This window comes from Pinus tabuliformis, chromosome 6 (assembly GCF_031772625.1).
Source record: "Pinus tabuliformis cultivar Carrire ecotype Pingquan chromosome 6, CPIR1, whole genome shotgun sequence".
Lineage (NCBI taxonomy): Eukaryota > Viridiplantae > Streptophyta > Pinopsida > Pinales > Pinaceae > Pinus > Pinus tabuliformis.
The window spans coordinates 1,750,608,033-1,750,618,363 of record NC_142292.1 but is presented as its reverse complement, the minus strand read 5'-3'; positions in this window follow the sequence as shown (position 1 = coordinate 1,750,618,363).

The window sequence follows — 10,331 nt, the reverse complement described above, 5'->3', positions numbered from 1 at the left end:
CCTAGTAAGCAACCTGAAAGCTCTAGCATAACTCATGAAGAAGATGAAGAAATGCAACATGACATATCAAAATTACAAGACCAAGTATAACAAATTTCACTCTCACAAAAGGTAACTGAAGCCAAGATGAATGGCATGGAAGCTAATATGAATGGTGTGCAAGTTAAGATGGATGGCATGGAAACTAAGATGAATGGCATGGACAATAAGATGAATGGCATGGACACTAAGATGGAAGAGTTGAAGATAAATTTGAATAAGTTGCGACAAGAAATGGTTACTAATGGTGAAAGGGTAGTAAAGGAAAATCATGATTTCATAGACTCTAATGTTGGATTGAAGACCCATTATGTTCCAAAAATTGATATGAGAAAGTTTGATGACAAGGATCTCAGAACATGGATACTACAGATGGCACAATTTTTCGATCTCCATAATGTGAAAAACACACAAAAGGTACACATTGCAACTTTATATTTGGAACCAAATCAGTTTGTATGGTATCGATGGCTTTGCTCTCATAAAAGAATTGTCACTTGGGCAATTTTTACAGAAGAAATGATAGCACATTATGAGGATACAAAAAGCAACACCTTTTTTAGCCAACTGAAAAATCTCAATCAAAAGGGTTCAATGATGGAGCATATTGAGGACTTCAAAAAATTGAACATAAGGTTAAAAGATATTCTAGAGGAGCATAGGATTGATGTGTTCATAGGGACTTTAAAGGATAATATCCAACATGAGGTTCACCTTTGGGAACCTGATTCATTGGAGAAGGCATTCAGGTTAGCAAGAAAAATGGAAAGAAAAATTATGGCAACCAGGAAGCCTACCACTCACAACTATAAATATGGAAGTGTTGTTGCCCCTAGCCTTCCACAACCTACAAGGTTGACACCACAAAAATCAGAAAAAAAGAGCAAAAGGGCTTTGTTACAGTTGTGATATCAAATACACTAAAGGTCATAAGTGTGTTGAGAAGAAATTATTCTACAGAGATTGTGAAGAGGAGGAAGAAAATGAACAAGAAATTTCAAAAGAAAAGGATATACTCTAGGAACAAACCCTAAATAAAGAAGAAATGAATCTAACCATATCTTGTAATGCATTGGATGGAATTACCACTCCTCAAACTATCAAGATAGAAGGACATATCAAGAAGAAAAAGGTAATAGTGTTGATTGATTCGGTAAGTACCTATAATTTTATTCATTGTAAGATATCCAAGGAATTGAATTACTTCCTATATACAACACCAGAGTGTCAAGGCATGGTTGCAAGTGGAGGAACCATAAATTGCTCTGGAAAGTGCCATAATATCAGGCTGTCCATGGGAGAATATGTATTGAATAGCCCAATGTTTTCCATTCCAATGGGTGGTGATGATGTTGTACTAGGAGTCCAATGGCTACAATCCTTGGGTACAGTTCCTTTTAATTTTCAAGAACTTTTCATGAAATTTTGTGCGGAAGGAAAGGAACTAGAATTAAGGGGTATTGCAGGGAAACCAAGAAATATAATTGGCTCTAACGTATGACAAAGCTTCTAAAAAAGGAACAATGAGGCATAATTGCACAATTACGTTCGCTAGAGGTTCCCACATTGAAATCTTCTATTTCTCCAGATCTCCAAAAAGTCTTGGAAAGTCATTCCAAGGTATTTGAGACTCCCAAAGGCCTCCCACCTATTCATGATCATGATCATGCTATTCACTTGATTCTAGGAAGTGTTCCTCCAAACATCAGGCCATACAGATATCCCTATGCCCAAAAGAGTGAAATTGAACATATGGTTGTAGAAATGCTAGAGGCTAGTATAATTCAACCTAATCAAAGTTCTTTCTCTGCTCTAGTAGTATTGGTGCACAAGAAGGATGGATCATGGTGCATGTGTCCAGATTATAGGGAGATCAACAAGCTCACTATTAAATATAATTTCCCATTCTTGTCATTGATGAATTATTGGATGAATTGCATGGATCAATTTACTTCACCAAGTTGGATCTTCATTCAGGATATCATCAAATTATAATGAAGACTAAAGACATTTCAAAAACAACATTTAGAAGTCATGAGGGTCATTATGAATTTTTGGTCATGCCTTTTGCCTTACCAATGCACCTTAGACATTTCAAGGTTTGATGAATTCCATTTTCAAACCCTCCCTTATAAAATTTGTGTTAGTATTTTTGATGATACATTAATCTACAACAAGTCTTGGAAGGATAATGTTCAACATGTTGACAGGGTGCTCAAACTATTGGAAGAGAAACAATTATATGCAAAAAGCTCCAAATGTTTCTTTGGAGTACAAGAGGTGGAATATCTGGGTCATATTGTATCTCATGAAGGTGTTAAGGTAGACCCTAGAAAAATTAAATCCATTAAGGAATGGAAAATCCCCACATCCATAAAGCATCTGCAAGGATTTCTCGAGTTGATAGGGTATTATCGCAAGTTTGTTAAGAATTATGGGAGAATAGCATCACCTCTAACAACATTATTGAAGAAAGATGCATTTTCATGGACTCTAGAAGCATCAAAGGCCTTCAAACATCTTAAGGAGGCAATGTGCCAAGCACTGGTCTTAGCTATGCTGGACTTCACAAAAACCTTTATTATGGAATGTGATGCTTTAGGAAATGGAATTGGTGCTATTTTAATGCAAGATGAAAGACCCATTTCTTTCGAAAGTCATTCAATTGAAGGAAAGCATTTATACAAAGCTATTTATGACAAGGAAATGTTGGCAATACTACATGCACTTAAGAAATGGCGACCTTACCTAATCGGAAGACACTTCAAGGTAAAAATGGATCATGATAGCCTTAAATACGTTTCAGAACAAAGATTATCTTTAGAATAATAGAAAAATGGGTCACAAATATGTTGGGTTACGACTTTGAAATCATCTACAAAAAAGGGAAGAAAAATGTTGTTGCAGATGCACTCTCAAGAAAGGATGAGGATGTGGAAGAATTCTTTTGTGCGATTTCTATTATCCAACCATATTGGATAAATGAAGCAAGGGATGAATGGAAGAAGGATGAATAAGTGTGGCCACTCATTCAAAAGTTGCAGAAGACCCTGGTTCAAACAATATTTCCAGAACTTGACGAGGAAGGAAAAATCATATTGGAACCTGGTGCAGTCACAAAAACAAGAACCTAACAGCTTCAGAGTATCTCATCAAGTGGAAGAACTTACCCATTGAATATTCCACATGGGAGGACAAGAATTTTATATAGAATCATCAAGAACTACTCAAGTGTTGAGGACAACACTTTTTGAAGGAGAGGGGCATGTTAGGTCCCTATACTACTAGTGTAACCCCTTATTGTTATTAGTGCAACCCCCGTATTATATTGTTGTGCTCATGTAGTCCCCATATTGTTATTAATATGCCCCATAGAAGCCCACTATTGTTATTATTGTGCCCTTACATTATTATTGTTATGTTGGATCTGATTATATTATGATCCCTTAGACTCCTATATATAGAAAGGAGGTCTTGTCATTTGTGTCATCCGAGAATTGTTCATTTGTGTAATGTAAAGGAGGTTGCCCCCTTAAAGAGGCTGAATTCTAAGGCATTGGTCTATTTTTTCTATATTTTTGTGAGCTAGTTTCATAACACCATTCCTTGGCCTACACCCAGTGTTCAATGTGGACCGCCTTCGACCGTTCTTCCCACCATTGCTAGACACATCAGACATTGCAAAACATCTCACACCTACAAAGTTAAATCCAAATTGCATGGAACAGGCCACAACAGATTAGATCATGGACACGCAGAGCAAGAACACCGGACAACAAAGGATCCAACTATATCGAGTTGTCCAAATAGGCCAACGCCTTCACTAGGGCAAGTGGTTCACCAAGGACCAAGTTCAGCAGAAGTTTCCTCATCTCATGGAGGAACTCAACGCAATGGGGACCATTTCTTACTAAGGGGGAGGTATGATCTAGGTGGATATTGGTGGTCACCCACCTATTCCACTCGGACCTCCACCATTGGTTATTTCAGTGTTCAATTTGCTTATTTGTAGCACAATTTACTATTTTTGGCAGTTTTTGGGTCTTGAACTTCCAGAGCCGTTTTGAGGCCCTAAACGACATTTTTTGGGGAAAAGGGGAGTAACATGGGTCCATGGACTGATGTTGTACACACAAAAGTTGTATTCCTCGGATAGATATTTCTAACGAGGTATTGTGTGCATTAAAAGGAGATTGTATGCCAAGGTTACGACCCTGGGAAGTCGATGTACCAATTTACCCAAAACGGGGCCCATAGTTTGGCGCTTCATCTCCTATGGTTAGGTTTTTGGATGTTTAGGGTTTCCCATTGCTTCTCAAGAATAAATAGGCCTTTGTACCTCATTGTAAGATAGTTCATAGACATGCAATCGCCACATCGCTTCTCAAAGATAAGCTACCATTGACCGAGCTAGTTTATTTCCATTTCTGTTTGTAAGCATATTTCAGTATTTTACATCAATGAAATGAAGTATTATTTCTATTGCATCTCTGTATTTTGGTCATATCTACAATTTGTTGCATTCCTGTTTAAATCTGGATCAGTGACCTTACAGCGAGTCAAATGAGATGCATGGGGGTTCTAACACACGGAGGGGGAAAAGAAAGTGTGCCCCTTAGAAGCCTGTAATAGTATGAAACTTGAAAGGAACACACGAGATGAATGACATCACGAGCAGGAAAGAAGAATATTCCAAAATCCAAAATGATGGGTTAAACTAACAACACGAATTCAACAAGATTCATTCCATCATATATAAAATAGTTCATACACAAATTCGTAAGTTAAAAAAGATATATCTCTAAGGTAACTAGACTAGTTGAACTACAATAACAACATATGCATGAAGATGTATTGGCTCTGTTATATATATATATAAAATGAAATTTCCATCCATACATACACCATTAACAACCACTAGCCTTAATAGTGGAACATTATAGTCAACACTGGCTGCTCCTCCAAAGAGATGTACTCACTCTACATTGTGGAGAAGTCAAGGCTTGTCACAATACTCTTCAAGCCTTCTCTAAGCAATGCCTAGCCAAAGCTTGGCCAAAAGCTTGTCCTATGAGTAATGAGTTTGTATATATAGAAAAGGGTGGGGTGACCCTTGACATTCCCCTTTGACTCTTGGACTACCCTCATGACTCTTCACATTACAATAATGGTTGTTCAAATTCCACTAATCACACTTGGAATTTCACTTACAATACATTTACAATAATACAATTTCCACATATACCCATGTGGGACAAAATAGGCTTGACTAAGCCTGACAAGACAAACAAAATCACTCAGGGTCTTGGGGAAATACCAACTCGGTAACCTCCTCACTTTATTGTGCCCCCGTACTGTTTGATGGCATCTTTGTTGAAGTGGACTGTTGCCTCCATGGCTGTCGGGTATATGGTTTTGAACATCTGTCTAGCTCATCCTGAAGCATGCGCAACACTATCCTGAGGGTGGCTGGACCACTGATGTACCTTTGCATGTTCTCTATGATGAGCTGCAAGTCATCGCTAGTGGTTATGCACATCAACTACTCTATGTACTTGTTGACATCTGGTATGACTTGGTTCTTCCTCATGGCATAGGTGAGGGTTCTGATGGAAGGGATCTTATGCATTTGCACTATGAAATCTAAACTCCTAAACAATCGTGCGTAGGAAGCCTCGATGCTAGTGATGAGAGGAGGGAGCTACTCATAATTCCAGATATGCATCTTAATCTATGCTTTGTCTAGCTTATCTTTTGGCTTCACCTTCTTGTGAAAGTAAAGTGGGGCTCCCTTATACCTCATTGTCCATTATTGCATGTGCATAATAGCAGTGTGAATGTCTTTGACTGTTTGGGGTGTTTACGGGCACTACTGCTGAAATCCATGTAAATGGATGACCGGTTTGTGCACAGTGACAAATATTCTATATAGGGTCTGCATGGTGGCCTCCAAACTTGATATCTCTGCCACTATTGTTTCATTGATTTTAGTCATGGCGGATCCTGTGGACAACTCTACTCTTTGCCTAGCCTCTTGCAAGTCCTTCACCATTCGATCATTTTATTCTACCAAGAACTTGATTGTCTAACTTGTGGCTTCTGCATAAGCCTTAGAAGCCTTGACCATGGGAACTGGATGTCTTCTAACATCTAGTACAATCACCCTTTCTTATGTGTGTGAAGGTGATGTATGATCATCTGGAAACTTCTTTCTTCATGCCTGTACAATCCTTAGCTGTGTCTTGTCAAATGCTAAATTGTACACGTCTATCTCTGGATCATCTCTAAGGAGAACAACTTCTCCTTAATCACTCGAGACTTTTTTTGGTTTTGGAGGTGGCAGAGACTGTGGTTCAAACTTGGATGCCCTTGGCATGAGATCAATGTCTTGGTCCACTAGCTCATGTTTTGTATCTGTGTCTATTACCTCAACCAACTACTACACCTACTAGGCAAGTTCCCGAACCTGCACCTACTCACCCTATTCATTATTTGCTGGTTGCTCTGTTGTTTCAACCTGTATCTACACAATTTTCTATGTCAATGTACCCTTTCCTTCTTCCTGTTCCTGTTTCTTCCTTTCTTCACTCTCTTTCTCCTCCTCAGTTCTTATTCTTCTTTCAACTTCTTCTTTGTCTCCTACAATCTCCTTTTTGTCTCTTCTAATATTTGTGTCTCCCTCTTTCTCTATGCTACTCTCCTATCATGTTTTCACCTCTTTGCTTCAACAAGTGGATCTTCTTTGAACTTGTATCTTTTCTTAGCTTTTGTGCTCTCAGAAATCTTCCACTTGACTTTATCTTACGTCAGTTTGTTGGTCACTATTGCTGTTGTTGTTGCATCCTATGGTGTTGCTGCTTGCACTACTACTTTCCATTCTACAACCATGCTGACCAGTTCATTGATCCTAGAGGAGTTATAGCAATACCTCCAAGGATCTTCCTCTGTACAATGACATGCCCCATGGACCCATGCAAAGTACACCTTCACACAATGGTTCTGGCATATGCAGTGTGGATCATATGGATTGAAACTCTTGGTGTTGAACCTGAACTTATTCAAGTCCTCAGTCTCAACATTTGCATCTTTCAAGGTATGGATCTCATACAATCCAATCTACAAAGGAAGAGTAGACCATGGTCCCTTCTTCCTCCTATGTAGTGCTACTGACAATCCTATGGAGATGTGGTATGCAACCTCTTGCGTGACCAACTCGTCTATGGCAAACCTTGATAGCTCATGCAGAGGCTTCTCCACACCAAACATCCTGATGAAGGTGCCACCGGGTGAGGCATACCAATATGAAATGTTGAGAAATACCTACACTACTTCCTGGGACATGCAAGGTGGGTCCTATTCAAATATCATCTTGTACAGTGGGGTGATGAAGTGGTTAGACAACATCATCACGACTCCTTGGTAGATGCACACGGAGAGGAACTTGCAATAGAAATTCATAGCTTCCTCTGATGGTGTCCATGTCCAACCCATGCTATGGAACTATTGTTGGGCATATATTGCATCAAGTAGGTAAGAGGACATATATAATCTTGCTTGTTCATCCTTAGGTAGATTCTGGTCATTTGACACATGCACTTTGTTGGGTATCGAATCCCCCGCATCACTATTTTGGGGCTTAAAGCCCACAATTTTCGGTAATGTTATTGTAAAGGCTCCACGAAGTGCACGGAGCACGAATTCTAATGAGTCAAATCAAAGGGTTATCTGCCCTCAAAATATTGTAATTTAATATACAGTTTGTCAGCCTACTCATGGTCCACGGACCATGGGAACGTATAAATAGAGCTAGGATCTAAGTGTAGAACTCAACCTTTTGTTAGTCTTGAGTTCAAGTGATATGGGTTTTTGAATGCAATATTCACTCTAAGTTTGTAAGTCCAAGTCTTGGGTTGTAGGAGTAGGAAGAGGCTCTACAACTGTGTGTGCAGAGGCCTGGTAGAGTCCACAACTGTGTGTGCAGACCCTTGCAATTGAGTGCACAGGGCGGAGTTGGGATTGTAACGGAACATAAGTTTAATAAAAGCTAAGTTGATTTGGAAATATTGTGCATCCATTCGTAGATCTGTATGTTTATGCTTCTAGTATATGTTTATGCATCTTCTTATAGTTTATGATTGTGTGCACTTGTTATGAATGTTGAATAATTGACAAGAATACTTGGCCCACAAAATTAAGTTAAGATCTATAATAATAATGCAGTAAGGTTACGTGATTTTGACTGCGCCTCTTCACTCTCTTTACAGAGCTACGTGAAGGTCAGACAGCTGCGTAGTGTGAGTGCGCAGGATCAGTTTGCGAACTTCCTAGACTTCATCAAGATATCCCTAGGGTGCGGAAACCTGGTTGCAACACCCTCCAATACTACCTCGGGTGAGACCTCAATCCACGCTCCGCAGACTGATGTCGAAAGGGCCGGTAGTTTCGAGATTTGTTTGGCCTAAACACTTCTGAACCTGGGTCAGGCCCCAACAAGCCAATAAATGGTTCCATTGCTAGGACCGGGATCTGCCTAAGGGATGTCTGATGTCAGAACATTGGAATCCTACGAAGAAGGAAATTGAATATTGGTTGGATCATAAGCTTCATGAGTTCGTGACACAGGAAAATAGAACTCCACATATATCCGAGAAGAGGTGGCTAGATCACTACGTATATATGGAAATCCATGAGATCTTCTTTGCATCCTTCTCTTCAGCACTGTATGATTGGATCACGAGGTTAGCCGACAGCTAGGGAAGGTATAAGCTCCATCAACCGATAGTGTGGACTCTAGAGTTAGTGTGCAGACTAGAGGCATCAGAAGATAAGATCGCGTGGGTCGTAGACCATTGGCTCGACCGGATAATGGGGGGTTTATTACTGAATTTGCGATAGACACGACTGTAAGCTACAACAAAGCAGAAAGGTGTTTTCTTAAGGTACCGCGAGGTAAGTACATCAAATATTTGAATACCTAGATTAAGATGTTGTTATGTGAAAAAGGGTGATGTGAATACATTAATGATTAGAATAACATGGTGTGGAAAGGTCTACAAAGGTATCGAAGGGTTAGGAAACAATCCTTTAATTTCACCTCCGCAAGCGAGCAAGGAAGAGCGCACTCGGTTTTCTCCGAGGAGTTTGGTTAGTTTAAAAAGACAACGCATTCTACAGTTATCACCTCCACTCATGCCATCACCCGCTTTACCTTCTTCACCCCCATCGTCACCCACCCCACCTCCACCACCCCCACGGTTCTGCATGGCAAGCGTGATTAAGCTACCTGTATCCAAAGGAGTAGGAAATGAGGACCCAGATCAATTCTGGTTTGTGGGAAGCACAAGGGGTTATGGACGATAACATTAAGAAGGCTACATTGGTGAGCACGTTGCAGGATCATGCGTTGATGTGGTATATCAAGCACTCAAATGATCACCCAAATGCAGGAATAACATAGATCCAGAATGCACTGAAAACATAATTCAACCGGCCGAAATTAGAGATGGAGTCAATCATCAGATTTAAGGAGATCGCGATGCTTCCATGTGAGATCCCATGGGATCTGGATCAGAGGCTGAAGAGTATGATCCACGAAGCTAATATGACGCTAACGGATGTGTAGCACTGTGCGTGGTTTGTGGCATCTTTGACACCCCACCTGAGGATGGCGTTGTCGCAGAAGAAGCTTTCAACCTAGGCAAAAGCATTGGAAATGGCGATGAGGTTGCATGAAACACTGATACAGGATCTAGGGCTAGGAGTTCAACAGATTCACGTGTAGTTACAGAATCTCTGCCTAGAAATGCAGAGCTTGAAGCAGGATAGGGCACTGTGGCCAAAGGTGCGTGAGGAAGTGTGGTGTATAAAATGTAAAGGCTAGGCCCACAATAAGGATCATTCTCCGGTATTCGCAAACTACATGGTAGGAGGGGGACCAATGCCATTGAGACCAGAGGCACAAGCAGGGCTGAGTGCGACACCCCCACTATGGTGCACAGTCTGCTAGATAGGAGGAAAGTACACGATGGACAACCTTCATTTGTTGTAGAAGTATACCCAGACTCCACAGCAGCTTTTTTGTAACTTTTGTAGATCGGTGGGCCATGACGAATGTACTTGTCGTAGCTACAAATTAATGATGAAGTGGACCCCAACATATAGAATGCAGACGGAAACACGAGGCCTCGACCCAGCCGTAGGGATGGCGTGCGCTCGATTTCAGGGCCGGGGTCAAGGACGAGGAGGAATGGGGTGAGGAAGGGGCTGAGGATGACTAATCTGTTACAATTGCA